The sequence below is a fragment of the Corvus kubaryi genome, unplaced genomic scaffold (assembly GCF_017639235.1).
Source record: "Corvus kubaryi isolate FWS band 111438036 unplaced genomic scaffold, C.kubaryi_AGA036_p1.0 124, whole genome shotgun sequence".
NCBI lineage: Eukaryota > Metazoa > Chordata > Aves > Passeriformes > Corvidae > Corvus > Corvus kubaryi.
This window is the reverse complement of record NW_024580659.1, coordinates 1,924,821-1,939,859: the sequence shown is the minus strand read 5'-3', so window position 1 is coordinate 1,939,859 and position 15,039 is coordinate 1,924,821. Positions and strand designations below refer to the sequence as shown.

The following is a 15,039-nucleotide window of genomic DNA, read 5'->3' as shown; positions in this document are numbered from 1 at the left end:
TTTAGTCTAAGCTCAGTTTACTTTTCAAATAACAGTTAAATATATAACAAGAAATTATCAGCAAACATTAGTTATCACTGTAGCTTCCTACAGAGGACAGTCAAAACTATCTTTTTATGCTTAAAACAATTTATAAAACGGATTATAGTGATAAAATCAGGCTAATGAGCAGCCACATATGAAATCTTATTGACCAATGTAAAGGAATAACAACACAGAAAAGTTTAAATAAAGTTCAAGTTAAAATAGTCTTGCTAGAAGTTCTTGGTTTACAGTTGCTTGGTTATTGAAAGACACAGGATAACAAGCCATAAAGATCAACTCTGTATTAGCACATTTGCAGCACCGTTAAGGTTACGTCTTTGCAGTTTATAAATTTTTTTTTAAACTTTCCAATTCACCCTTTCTCAAGTTTTTCAGGGGGATGAACTAATGCTAGGTTCACTTTCCATTAACTTCCACTTGCTTCCCTGAAGCAAACTTTAGGCAACAGAGAAAGAAAAATATCCCACACATTTGGGGGACCCTCGTAACTTTGAATTTGTAGTGTGGAAATGATTCAGCTTGTTGGCACAGAAGGTATTTTATGACCAAGTCAGCGAAGGGCAGTCCTCATCTGCAAGAGCATCTACAGCCTGCAAACACACGTGAAGGCCTCGTGCATCTCCTTGTACACGAATTGAGATGAATAAGAGAACAAAACAACTGCTGGAAGCGAGTGCTGGCAGAAGTGTATCCCCAGCACTGCAGTGGCAATAATAATCAGACTGCAGAATTAAAAACCCACCATCAAAAGTGGGAAGACAACAAACGTGTGTGAAAGGAATGACAGAGTGGGGGTGACTTATTATAAAAAAAAGAAACCAAAAATACCCTACTCATATAAAAGTGGCAATGGTAAAAAAGACAAATTCCTGTTGTTGGGGAAGAGAGCCACCTGTGAGCATCTATGACTGCCCTGTATTTATTCTGTTCTGTAAGTCATTCCTTGCACTTCTCTGGCACCTACAGCAGGTGAAAGCTGCTGAGCCCTTTGTATGAGGAAGCATCAGAAATACCTAGAATACCTTGATGTGGTTTTCTATCAATACTCAAAACTTCTCCCCAAGATATTTCATGAAATACATGGAAACCACTGTTACAGTCTCCAAGACCCAAACATTTACACTGCAGTTGCATCATTGATTCAATCCATCCCAAAAGTGGGTTTAAACACCATAAAGACCTTCCCTGCAATCCCAGCTCCACTCCCCACCAACACCAACCCACTGCCAGCAGCTAATTAGTAAACCCATCATAGATGAGGCTCCTCAAAGGACTACAGGCACTTAAAGGCATTTAAAAGCTGCTGTGAAACTTTTAATGCAAGACACATTTGGGAAAGGCCAGTTTCAGATTGAAGCCCAGAACTTCTCTGACACAGCTGCCAGGAAACACATCCTCAGGGAAGGATCCGAGTCACACACAGTGTTTCAATTCATGAAAAACACTATGAACATGGTTAGGTTCCTCCAGTTCTATCTCCCAGCAGATCAGGAGAAAACAAGCAAGCTCATCTCAGGTTTTCCACTGACTTTTTCTGAAGGGATTGTGCCTTTTCTTTATAGATTCAAAATGCAAATGCACTGGTTGCAACCTGAATTCAGGAATCTGTTCCTGAGCAGTGATTACACACTTGCTCTCTCCAGCTGAAAAGCATAGCTACTTTTAGTTTCTGATTGCGTATCTTCTAATTATTCGTTTTATCAAAGGAACTAAATTGATGGCACAAGCTATTTTTACAAAAGCAGACAAACAGGACATAAGGCATTCCAGGTAAAAGATGAATAGAGGCAAGAATGTTTACTGACTAAGAAACCTCACAACAAAACTTACACTGCTTTTTTTCTTACATTACGTTTACTCAAGCAATTTTTCTTTAAGCTTGCACAAAATATTTAAGCAGACAACAACACAGGCACATAAACTGCTTTAAGAAATGCATACTTTCTTTACAATAATTCAAAATATTTCCTTACCAGAGAATTTTTTTGCACAAAGTAACTTATGAAATAATGCTACTTATATTTTACCAAGCTATCAGCCTAAAGTATCAAATAATCCAAGGAATTGTAATACTTAACTCTAGAATGCTGTGAAAGAGACGAGTTTCTGAATGGCATTAAAAGCATAAGAGAAGAGCATTCAAAAGACCTTCTGAAACCTCTTGACCATCAAGTCCATGTTCAATCCTGATCTCTATACTCATCTACATTTTTCTTTTGCCTGCTCCCTCCCACCTTTCCTTCCTCACAGCTTCTTCCTCTCCACCAAATCAGGCATCATCCCTGTCTGTGAAATCAAACCAGCTGCAGTTCCTGAAGGAATGAGGTCCGAAGATGGACAGCCTGTCAACTTCAATTACTCATGAACACCTACAGGTTCTCATTTCTGACCCAGCTGCAGAGCAGGTCAGTGTGTGTCTCACCCTGCTATAGACAGAATCAGAATATTTCTATAATAAAAGCCAGTCCTGATAAGGAAATGCTTTAACTCCAGCCAGGGAATGCCTCACTACCAAGAAGATAGGTGGTCTAACCCAACTCCTGCCATTAGCATAAGACTAAGTTGCTAATTAGCAGAGAAACAGCACAGCAGAGCAGATGTGTATTTACTACAACACCGCACTAGCACTTGGCACAAAACTCCAGAGAGGTTTCTCGAGTTCCCAGACTAATGTGGACCTCGGGCTGTACATCCTATCAAAGGTGTTCAGCACCAGTGTGGATGGCTTCAGTGGAAGGTGGAGTGCAAATGATCTGAAAATCTAAGTCCAAACGATGCAACTTTGGGAATCAAGCACTGCATTAGATGTAAGAGGAGAGAACACTCTGTCCCCGTGCTGCCTCTGGTTCCTCCTGCTGCCTGAAGCACTCGGGCTGACAGGACAACTGCCGCTAGCGTGAGAAAAAAGGAGAAGCAGCACTTCATTTCAGTCCTTTTTTTATTTTTTTCACAAAGAAAGATTAGCAAGCAGTGAAGGAAAACTCTCCAGCAAACTGCCTTAAGTAGAATGCTCGTGTGAAATCACACTGCCAGTCACACCAACAGACGTCATCCTTTTCGCATCCTCTCAAAAGTGTTTCCCCCAGGAAACTAAATCAATAATCTTAAGCAATAGCAACTGCACACACAAAGCAGACTGCTTTAAGTATAACATGAAAAAGCACTGTTCATGTTGTTTTTAGGATTATGTGTTTTAATTACACCCCTTCGCCCTCCTTCTTGCTTTGTAATTGAATTTTCTTTTATCTTTAGAAGGCTAACTTTATTCATAAGAGGCTGTGGATGGCAGAGTTCAATCCTTTCACTGTAGAGTCCCGAGGTCTCCCACTGCTTTCCAAGATTTTATTCGCATTTTGTTTTAAAAGGGTTCCAGCTCAGATTAGCAAATGGGATTTTAATGGAAATACATGCATATCTAGAGGAGGTGCGCTATATGGACAACATACAAAAATTTACCTTTTTATCTGAATGTAACCCAGAAATATCAATGTCCCAAGTTCCATCACAAAGGGCTTAGTACAGGACACACTATTCTATGTGAAATTACAGATCTGGGTACTATAACATTTTTCATTCTACCTGTGAGATCCAACAAATCTCACAAAGACAAGCCGGCTTGAACACACTGCCACTGTGTCAGCAATACACTCTGCTGGCTGCCTGATGCCCTGACACAACTTCTCGTGTGTGAAAAGAAAATCCCTCTCCAGCTATCATTACTGACCGAGCAGAACCTGGCCACCATTTCAGTTCCACTGCCAGCACATCTCTTAACATTATGTCCAAGCAGAAATAATAAGAGGCTAAAAGCACAGAAATATGGTTCCTTCTCACCTTACAGCCTGGACTACTTCATACACTTTAGGTGTTAAAGCAGTACCTAAACCTTTCAAGTGAAGTAAGTGACGTTTCCTAACAGGCTAAGAAAACATCTCGGAGTAACAAGGCTTTAAATGTGGCATTTTAAGTCTAGAAAACTGAGAAAAACACACACACTAGGCTGGCTGTAATGCCAGTATAGGTCTTCCTGGATTGATTAATTCCAAGAGACTTCAGGCATCAAGATAAATAATCATCATGAATCCCCCATATGATCTTGGAACATCTTCAACCAAACATGATCTTCAAACCCTCTGACAGGGAGCCAAACAGGCACCTATTTTCACTGTAGCTCGTGAGCTGTGCTTGCACTATCCACTGAAATGCAGTTTTAACGTGCTAAAGCTCCCTTTGAGTCACCTACCACTCTTTGCACATGCAAACTGTGATGGCAAAACACAGCTTTTCCCTAGATCTTTTCCCCCTAAATGGAATTACCGTATTACGAGCTGTGCTAAATCATGGAATTCTCTCTCTCGAGGCAATGCCACAAAAATATGGCATTGCCTTTTTTTATTGCTCCTTAACTGATGTGCTCCCTTCTCATTCCTCCCTTTAAAGTACTGAAAGCTTAGACAGAGAGGAGAAAAAAAAAAAAAAAAAGAAAGGTTAAGAAAAGAAAGACAACAGCTTTAAACAACAAATTTCAAATCACAAGAACATTAACAGGCCTAAAGGCCTAAGAAGAGTTAGAGCACAGGGTTTTAGTAAAGAGCTCACAGTAAGGGATGATGCTCTTATTATCCCAACATCACGAATGGTAAAATTACAAGAAAATCTGTTCTCATTTTAAGATTTTTTTTTTCTCTGTTCATACAGAGAGAAAAACAAGACTTGAGCCTAAGGGCTCAAAAGACAGAGTGCAACTGAAAAAGATTTCTCTATTTTTAGGAGTACAATTTCAAAGCCTGATCCTGACAACAATGGAACATTTACACTGTCATAAGAAGTGTTTTCAAATTCATACTTTTTTTCCTCCCCACTGAATTATTTTTGCAGCCCTGTCCCTGTAAAGCTCAGTGTGTATTTTTTCAGACATCACTCTGCTGTCACATGTAACCTTGTTCCTGTTATTAATATATACAAAAGAGAGATAATACTCCTCTATTCAAGTTCCACTTCAACCTTTGAATCATTAGTTGTGATTATTAAATCAAAATTTTAATTCTGTAGCAGGATGTAATAAAAACAGTGCCTCAGAAAAACCAAAGGATACCTTTGTCCTGAAAACACTACCTTTAAAAGTTGTTTCATGAAGTCTCCTGCATTTTCTTCCCCCGTGCCAATATTTTGCATCTAAGTGTAGCCCATGGAAGTTCTTTAGAGCTAAACCCACTAGAAATACCTGCATGTATTATAATCACATGCTTCCGCTGTGACATTCGATTTTAAATATACTCTTGATTAAATGGAAAAGAAAACCATTTGCCTGGTTGTGTTTAAAAAACACATCTCTGCTGACAGCCCAAGTCTGTTTTGATTTGCACCCTATAGAAATGGAGTTGCTAGAAAACATTAAGTGGCAAGTGCAGCACTGGATGTAAATTACACCATCTCCACTTAAGTGCTGCCCTCAGCAGCAACCGGAAATTGCACAGCCCAGCACTGCCACGATCGCTCCAGGAGCAACGGGAATGTAAAAAAATGAATTATCAGATCTCTATGCAAAGCAAGCACATCAACTGAGTGAAGAACTGGCCTAGAAAAATACTCCCTAAAAGCTTTCCAAAGCTGAGGTCAACATCTCTGCAACATCTTAACTTTAATTCTTGTAAGGTACTTCGTTAGCCTTTATGGTTATGAAAACATCTTCTAAACACAAAAGATTAAAAGCTCATTCTCTGGCACACCCAGAAGAAGTGAATGGCCACAAGATGAACAGAAAACTGCTGGGGTACAAAGAAACAGTGAATGGATTTTTCTAAAGGGCGACAGAAAAACACTCATTAACAGCAAAATGAAATCACTTTTCTTGATTCAACAATCTCCAACATATTACCTTATACCAAAGTAAATCATGTGCAACATAAATCCTTTGGATTGCAGCATATTCCCGTATAATAGGGATTAAATGTAAGATCCATGCTCTCCTGTGCACATCACACAGGTGTGGCCACAAGGCAGCATGGAGCCTCCACAAGGAGGCTGATTTGACCTTGTTCCTTCAGACCAGGGATGTTCATTTTGTCCTTTTCCAAACTGAAGCATCCACTGATCTACTCACACCATAGCACGCAGGCTTGGTGTCTGGGAATACATAGCTGAATTCCCACTTTGGTAATTTCAAAAGCTTCACAACCTGGGAACTTCAGAATAAGATTTTTAAATGTTGAAAATATCAGTGTTAAATTCCACACCATATGCTGCACAGAAGATTTAGTCAAAGATCACTAAATGGTAAAACTTCATTAAATGAAGTTAATTCATCAACTAATTTGTCAAGAAGTAAGAGTTTTAGAAAGGATATGATACAATCTGGGCATTAAGCTCAAACCCAAGTCTACTGATCACCTCAGGTGAGAAGCCGCTTCCATCTAATGAGACTTGAAATATTTTGGAGCTTCTTCTGGAAGATCATCTCAAAAGGTTCATTATAAAGACATGAAATAATGATAGAAAGAAAAAGCAGTTGTTCACAATACAAGGAGGACTAATGACTGTACTGTGTCCTCCTTTCCAAGAGAAGAACACAAGCACGAAATGAGTGTGAAGTTTTAAGACAATACAGAACCATTCAAGAGATAAAAAATAAATTTCTGTTTGCTAAGAACTGCAGAAGGATAATAGCAAATGAAATTAAAGGCAAGATAATAAGATATAGAAAAAGAAATAACCTCACCTATACAATGAGATCTAAATTAGCTACTGCAACTTGGAATTTTGCAACTGTTACAACTAATTCTCTTGGAACATCAATTTCATACTCATTAAGAGCCCCATGGAATGGAGAAGAAAACAACAAACACTGTGCTACAATTCTAGAAATCCAGAGCCCCTTGAGACAGCCAGTAGTGCTGGTGTCCAACAGCCATGTAAATACTAAAAGATGCACCAAAAAAGGTAAGAAAGACCATCAGAGGCTTGAAACACTTCGATAGTAACAGGGACGGACGTACAACTCAGTTTTACAGCAAAGGTAAGAACCAGCCACAATCAGAAAGAGCATCCCTGCCCTGCTCAGCACTGCAGACATAAGCTACAGATGGGCTTCAACATCTTCTCTACAACACAGCAGGTTTCCTTCTTTGAGCTGAACAGTGCAACTACAGAAGAGTACAAGAGGCGTGCAAAATCAAAACTAGCATCAAAAAGAAATATAAGGAAAGGTTATTCACCATTTCTCCTACCACAAGGACCAGAAACCACAGACTAAGCACCTTTGCCATGGCACACAATAAACTGCAGACCCAAACACAGGCAGTTGTGGATTCAGAAGGGATCAGACCAACTGACGGAGAACAGGGCCAATCCCTGGTTCCTGCGCGGTCGGCAAGAAGGAGCTGTGCTCTACTTCACTGCCTCTTACCCTCATTTCAAGAGATTTTTGAGGTGAGACACAGGAGTAGGTGTCCTCCTGATCTGACACATTATGGCAATTTTTATGCTCATCCCACTTTTAGCTAGACTTGAAGCCACTCTTCCTCCAGCAACGCAAAGAAACTTCTCAACCACCCCCAAGAGCCACCGCAGTGATATTTTTGTTTGAAACATCACTGCTAAGGTAGAATCTCAGAAGGGTTAATTTTACACACTGAAGTGGATTTTGCCATGCTGTTTGTCAGGTGCATTGAGGAAAGGCAGATAATGAAGAAATCATACACCATTAGTCTTTGAAACCCAAAAAACACTGCTTCATTCAGAGACTCATCCAGCCTGACTGCTGCAACCACTGTGACCAGCGTTCTAAAACCACACCTCTTCAGAAGCATCAATGCTGCTATTTTTCCATAAAGATGCCTTGAGTAATTGACAGAAAGTTGTTATTTTTTCTGCTATATTATCTACACTCACATCTGCGTGTAAGAATGATCAAGACTAATGAAGCATATTTTGATGTCATAATCTACGTCACAGCACAAAAGGAAAGCATTTCTATAAATTGCTTTAAATAAAAGCGTATTAAACAACACAATACTGCAATTTCTGAATAACCTAAAAATAGTTTCCAGTAAGATGCAACCACCATTTGGAAACAGAATATAAATGCAAAAGATTAAACCTGAATATCAAAATAAAAACTTAGATTTACTATGAAAAGATAATTTCTGGACTTCTTATTGGATAATTATAAGAATTACAATTTTTGTAGAGTAGCTTTTAGATGGAAATTGAACTCCAATTAGAAAAAAACCTGCACTTTCATTTTACTTGGATAATGAGTATTCTTACTTTAAAAGCATTTACAGAGAAGGCAGAAACAAAGAAGACAATGTTTTGGTATTCATTAAGTAAGAACACAGAGTTAAACCAAGAAACATTAACTTCAGTTTAAAAATGTGTGGCTTTTATTGTCACCTTGCCCTTCCTTGCTGTCTTTTTTTTCTATGAAGACCAGAAGAAGAAACAACCTTCCCTGATTCTTCAGTTTCCAGTCATTATCTCTTTCTTACATAACATGAGCCAGTAAAAAAATCAAAACCAGACAAAGCAGCTGTTGGACACACTCCCTCTACACTTGCAGTGAGGCTAGAATTATCTAGAACTGGCTTATTATCAAAACAAACTGGACTCGTGCTTCAACAAATCACTTCCCTAAATACATTGGTTTTAATTAAGGGGAGCAACAAAATACACGTTTAAATTTGCTAAGTTCAAAATGTAAGATCTGGCCACAAGAAAAAGGGGAATTCAAAATTAAGCTCCTTCTCCCTCCCCAAAATCTGTTTAAAAAGTTTAACAAATAACTTAAGACATAAAATAAACACATGAAAAAGAAGACTTTTGCTCTTGGCCACTGGAATAAAAAGCCTCACAGCTAAATTGACTGGATTTTGTTTTGCAAAGAGAGGAGGAAAAACTTCCCTGGAAGAAGAGATTTCCCTATGCCCGTGCCCATGGTCACATTCATTTAAAAGGAGTTGATTAGCTCTATTCAATTAGCCAATTAGTGCTATATCTGTAACACTTGTGACTGATCCTGTGCTTGCATTATTTCTTAGGGCCATTAGTTTAACCCTCATGGTAACACTTTAAAGAGCAACGAGCAGAGTTAATCCTGGAAGGAATCACTGCCTACTTCAATAATTTCTTTTTTAGGATGTGCATCGTGAGTTTTGCTGGCCCAATTGCAAGGAAGCATCCCTGTGTTCTCCCCCTGCCTGTCTGCTTGGCATTCCCTAGCTGGACACTTCTTTAGGAATCCAATGACAGGCCCTGTAATTTACTTGAAAGCACAATTTGAACAATTTAGTGCTTAACACATTAATGAGGGCATGTTTGGAACTTGACATTAGGAAAAAATAAATACTAATATTTATATATATATGTGAGGCAAAGCCTGTGTCTATAATACATAGACCTGTCAGGCTTCAGTAGCATTTCTCCATACTGCTGTGGAACATCACAGCTTTTTCAGCACCGTGTCCTCATTCAAAGTTATTGGGCACTGAAGCCAGCGTTGGCCTCCTTTCAAAAGGAGATGCTTTGACAAGAAAGACACTCTCAAAAACCCACTGGGGTTTCAGACAAGGCTTTACAGTATAACGGAGTTTCACAGACCTTAGATTTAAATTTTTTTCTCTTTTTTTTTTATGATTTCAAGACAAATAACTTTCTTTTTTTAAACCAAGAGGTCACGGCTCCCCATGCAGAGAGCAAAGTGCATGCTTGAGCTGCAAACGTGCACATTACTACAGCTCCCGAGGAGGCAGGGAATCCTAAATGGATTTCATTCAGTCAGGCAACAAAAAGAAAAAATACACCAAATAATAATAAAAAAATTTGTACATTTGTATGTATTTTCCCAGGTCAAGAGATCAAGAAAAAGTAAGAAATGCCAGAGCATCACTTGCTCCAGCACAGAGAGGTGAGACACCCACAGAACTCGCAGAGCCATTTGTAATAAATGTGCACCCAGCATCAGAAGGGAAGTGCCTTCACTTCCTGACTTGATCAGTTTCTTCTGGAAACAATGACAAATCTGAAGGTGCTATTTATGGCTTTCTGTCACCCATTGCCAGAAGAAATAGTGACTACAGCCCCTAAATACATCAAGACAGAGTTCATCTTCTCCAATCCACTTGATATCTACTTCAGGATCACTGCTCCAGTCCTTCACATCCTTGGAAAGGATTAAGTGACAAACAGCAAAACCTTGCAGGGTTCCCCATCACCATCATTACTTTCAACCAATGACCCAATTCTGCAAGACAGAGCACCTCTTGAGATATGCTGAGAGCCCTCAACTCCAATCAGACAAAATAGGAGAGGAGGTCGCTCAGCCCTGCATCATTTACTCTTAGAGAAAAAAATAATCCAAGATGCATCTCTTCTCTCACTGATCAGTACTCTCAGAGAATCTCAAAGCTAGTTTAATAGCTGCATCATTTTTAGATAACATCACATTCCACTAATCTCCTTCCCAACTCATCTGTTTGAAGAAAGAGATCATTTCTGTAGTGAACAAGAGTGTCCTCAAGTGTAACAGCAAATAAACCAGTGTAAATGAAGTGCCACAGCAACATAAACAATGACCTTGAAAACCAGCAAGCTGCTGCTCAGGATGACTCTAGGGACTATAATCACATTTTAAATGTCCACATAATCTGAACAAATTGCTGACATTACCTCTGTAGCTACAACTCACCTGCACTGTAGGTAAAAGCATCTGCAACCTGTCCATGTGCCAAATCCCAGTGGGTGGAAAAAGCCAAAATAAAATACATATGGCTCCCACCAACTTTAAGTAAAGGGAAAACTCTTACTTGTGCATTATTTGCCATGAATAACCCGTGCAGCAAAAAACTTGTGTCACTTAAGGCTGCTGTCTCATAAAAAAAAACAATGGCTTGAAAGAACAGAAATCCCAGTACTAGAGAGAGGCATTACAGAAGAGATGGTTGTTCTACTGCAAACATCACTGAAGCCCTCCTTACTTCAGGTTTTAACATTATTGCTTACCTGGTTATCCCAGGAAACAAAGCTCATTAGATTAATTTGGAATATCTGCATGTGTGCAGTTTTTTGCCTCTCCTATCGTGACCCTTCCTCAAACCCAGTCAACAGAACATGACTGAGGGCTTGGGGTTTCTATGACACTGAGATCCAACAAGTGTTGTACTAGGATGCTTATTTTCATAGGGAAAATAAATCCAAACATCACTGTCTCCATTGAAAGGTGAATGAAGACATCCCAGAGAATCCACAAGAGGTAAAGAAAGGGAAAAAGAGGAGGGGGAGAGAGAGGAAGAAAGAGACCTTGGGACCTGGGCTTCCCCGGTCGTGTGGCTCCCAGGCCTTCTTTATTTGCACACTTCCCAGCTAAACACTCCTCAATGGTGTGTGTGGGTGATAACCCAACACTCCCAAACCAAACAAAACAGAAAACTACCCCGAAGACTTACAGCTTTCCATCTTCAAAGGCTATTAAAGCATTCCCCTACCACTCTGTAACTACCATGCAGCTTTGCATTACTTAAAGTTCACTAATTTCCCAGAGACGTGGAGAGTTACCTGGAGAGTCCCAACTGATAGGCACAATATCTTGTTCCAGCCTAAGCTCACACCCTCCTTTCTCACAGGAGAACATTTAAAATACTCAAACATGTAATTCCCCTAAGAGATGCCCTATTAAGAATGCAGAGTAGAATTTATGTTGTAATGCTTTAATTCTACAGGCCAGCCTTCACTAGGAACCCTTAAAAAACCACAATCTCACCCATAAATAGGTGTAAAATAATAATGATAATTATTACTACGATTATTATTATTACTACTATTACTACTGTAATTATCCTATGATCACCACCAATCCACAGAGATTGTCAGCAAAGTCTGGCAAAAAGGAAGAAAAATCAACACAGATACAGAGTGAACAGAAAACGTGTGTCTTATATGCACCAAATCTAACTTAAAAAAATGTATTTATATTCTGTACCCTGGGAACCAAAACTATTTTAAAATCAAAAGAGCACTAATTAGCATCTCAATGCTTCTTTCATAAGTTTTATCAATATAAAGAAAACCATGCACAGTGGAAAGAATTATGGATTAAAGTTAGAAAAATATGTAATTCCAATAAAATATCATTGCACTGATGTAATGGCTTTAAAAATCATAAGATACTAATGTAAAATTAAGATAAAAATTTATTCTCATTTTTGACTTTTTCTGAACTTCAAGAATGTGAACTGCTAAATCTCCCTTTCAGGATCTCACACACTGTGAGACACGTTTGCCTTCAGGACCATTTCAACAAGCATTTGAATCAAAACAAAAAAAATCACCTCCTTCCCTCTTATTCTATCCCTTGACTTTTCAAGTTAGAAAGTAATCCTGAGAGGGGGAACCACCCCGACCTTAAAAGCTTTAAGTAACACCCACTTCAGGTTTAAACATATGATCTAAAACTCGACAGCCACTTCCCGAAAGTAGAAGGAAAGGAGCACAAAGTCAAGTCCACTACCAGCAGCAACACTGATACTCCAAGAGACCAAAACAAAGATGACACATAAAATCTGCTAATCATCAAGCAAGATGAGCGAGATGAACAACACCAAAGAAAGCTGTCATAGGTCCAGAAAACACTTGTAACTTGCACAGGCTACACTGTTTCAAGTCAATGACCAATCTACAAGACACAGAACTGCACACTTAAAAAGTCAAGAAACTAAACCCCAAGACTATTCTGTAGCATTAAAGCTGCCATGTCATTATAGGAACAATGGATGTAATGCAAGCCCTGGGGTTTCAGGCACTGGAAGCTCTCTCCCCAAAATGCCCCTTGCTAAACACCTTTAGGCTTACTTTTCCCATGCACTTAAAGGACACTATAGTGGATTTAACATGAATCATTTCACTGTCAGCGTGTTCGTGTAATTAAGTTGCCACGTACCTCAAGTGCATCAGTTGTAGGACAATTACTTAAATCAAGCCAGCACAAAATGACTGTATTGATGTCTGCATCACTGCATGATGATCATGCCACGGCCAAACTTCACAAGTTGGAAGCACAGCAATGATGTTAAGGTGAATTCCAAATACAGTGGATTCAAAAGGCAACCACGACAGAAAGATTGTGGTCTACAATTGTCCCTGGTCTGCCATGAAATGACCAAAAGAGCCCCTAAAAAGTGTTACCAAAACATATTATGGCACGTGTTGTTTTTACTCATTAATATCTTCCCCATGAGGCAGTGAAAGAGTTCCCAGAATATAAAGATTACACCATGCAAAAACTCTATCAGTCATTAACATGTCAGTTTACACTTAATCCACCTTTTCCCTACAGCAATTGCTTAGGAGATTTGCCAGGTTTAAGAATCAGATAAGATAACTCAATACCAGCAAATTAATAGTAGAGGGGGAAAAAAACCAGCAAAGGAAAACCCATACAGATCAATAACTACAGAGATCTGCTACTGTTTCCCTGCTCTCTGCCGGGCACTGCTGTCTCCCCTGGAGAAGGAGCGTGTCAGCTCTAATGTAACAGGATCCTGAGGTGTCCCAGGGTAAGTGCCCAGCACGGACACACCAACCAACAGCAAAGCCATTCTCCCGACACTCCTATGCCACCTCCTAACTATGAGTCATTAAAAAAGGCAGTGAGATCAGTTTTATTTGGTTGCCTGTCTTGTCCATAAGCATCTTCCTAACATAGGTTCTGGGAAGAACCAGATTTCATTCTCATCCCTCAATCACAGCAACAATTCACAAACCAAATGCAAAAGAGGAAGTGGCTGAATTGAAGGCAGGAAGGCCACTAAGTCTTCTCTCTAGAGATGATCTTTTAGATAGATAGATAGCTTTTTACTCATTTTTTTAAAATTGTAAAATCCATGTCAGTAACGCCTACCACACAAGAAACCCAGGCTTTCAGTTAATTGATCTATTTTTATCTTCACATTGATTTACTTTGTCCCAACAACTGGCTGTTTTGAAACAGTAATCACAGACCGCAGCCAGACCAGGAATCCATCCTGCTGGATGCTGTAGATGCTACAAGTTACAGTCCTCACACCTGAAGGAGCAAAACTACTTGCCATTAACAACTTTTCCTCTTAAAAGTCAGATGTTTCTGACCAGTTCACACACATCACAAACCTTAAGTAGGTTGCAACAATGATATTTCTGAAGTTACAAGGTGGATTATCATTTTTTCCAGTGTGAGTTTTGCGTGGTGCAGCTTATATTCTGCCTCACGGAACCGTTCGCTATGGTAACCTCCTGGGCTACTGACAGCAGCCAGCTCCCATAAAGGAAGGAAGGAACAGCAAAGAAACAGCAAGTTAGGCCTTTTCTTTCTCTGCAAAACCTCTCCCACCAAAATTCTGCTGTCAGAGTGGGTGAAACTGTCAGACATGAGGGTTACCATGTACAATCTTTTTATAATGGCAACAAGTTTCTCTAAAGTAGATATAATTGTCCTGCTAAAGCATGCATGGGACTGTGAAACAGGCATCACTGGCCTATTTCCCAATAAATAAGGGCCTTATAGAACTGCAATAGCGAATGTAGTTAAAAATCCACAATTAACTGCCCGCGCTGTTTTTCTTCTCCTTTCTTTATTTCCACTGTGTGTGGGGCGGCGGCGGAGGGGGGATGGGGGGGGGGGGGGGTGGTAGCAAGTTTGCAAAAGCCACAGACGGAAAACTTGCTCAGTCCTTCCGATGCGGGCATTCCGCCCTCCCGCTTTCACCCGGCGCTGCCCGGGCGGGAGCCCTCCCGCAGACGCTGCCCCGGCGCCGCTCCCTCCCCAGCCCGAAGTTGGCGTCCCGGGGCATCCCCGGCGGCCGCCCGGGCAGTGTCACCGGCGGCCGATTTACGACTTCAGGTGCAGGAGCGGCGGGCAGCGCAGACCGACTCCCCGAGAGACAAAGGCTGTGTGTCGCTCGCCGGAGCGCCGCCGGGCGCGGAGCCGCCGGAGGTGCGGAGCGGCGGCGGCGGGCGCGGCGCGCA

At 40.3% G+C, this 15,039-nt stretch overlaps 1 protein-coding gene across 4 annotated transcripts in view; it reads right to left on the bottom strand.

Annotated features, from left to right (window-relative positions):
- SFMBT1 (Scm like with four mbt domains 1) overlaps positions 1–15,039 on the bottom strand; it is a 117,593-nt gene that overhangs the window by 57,755 nt on the left and 44,799 nt on the right. The window lies entirely within an intron of this gene.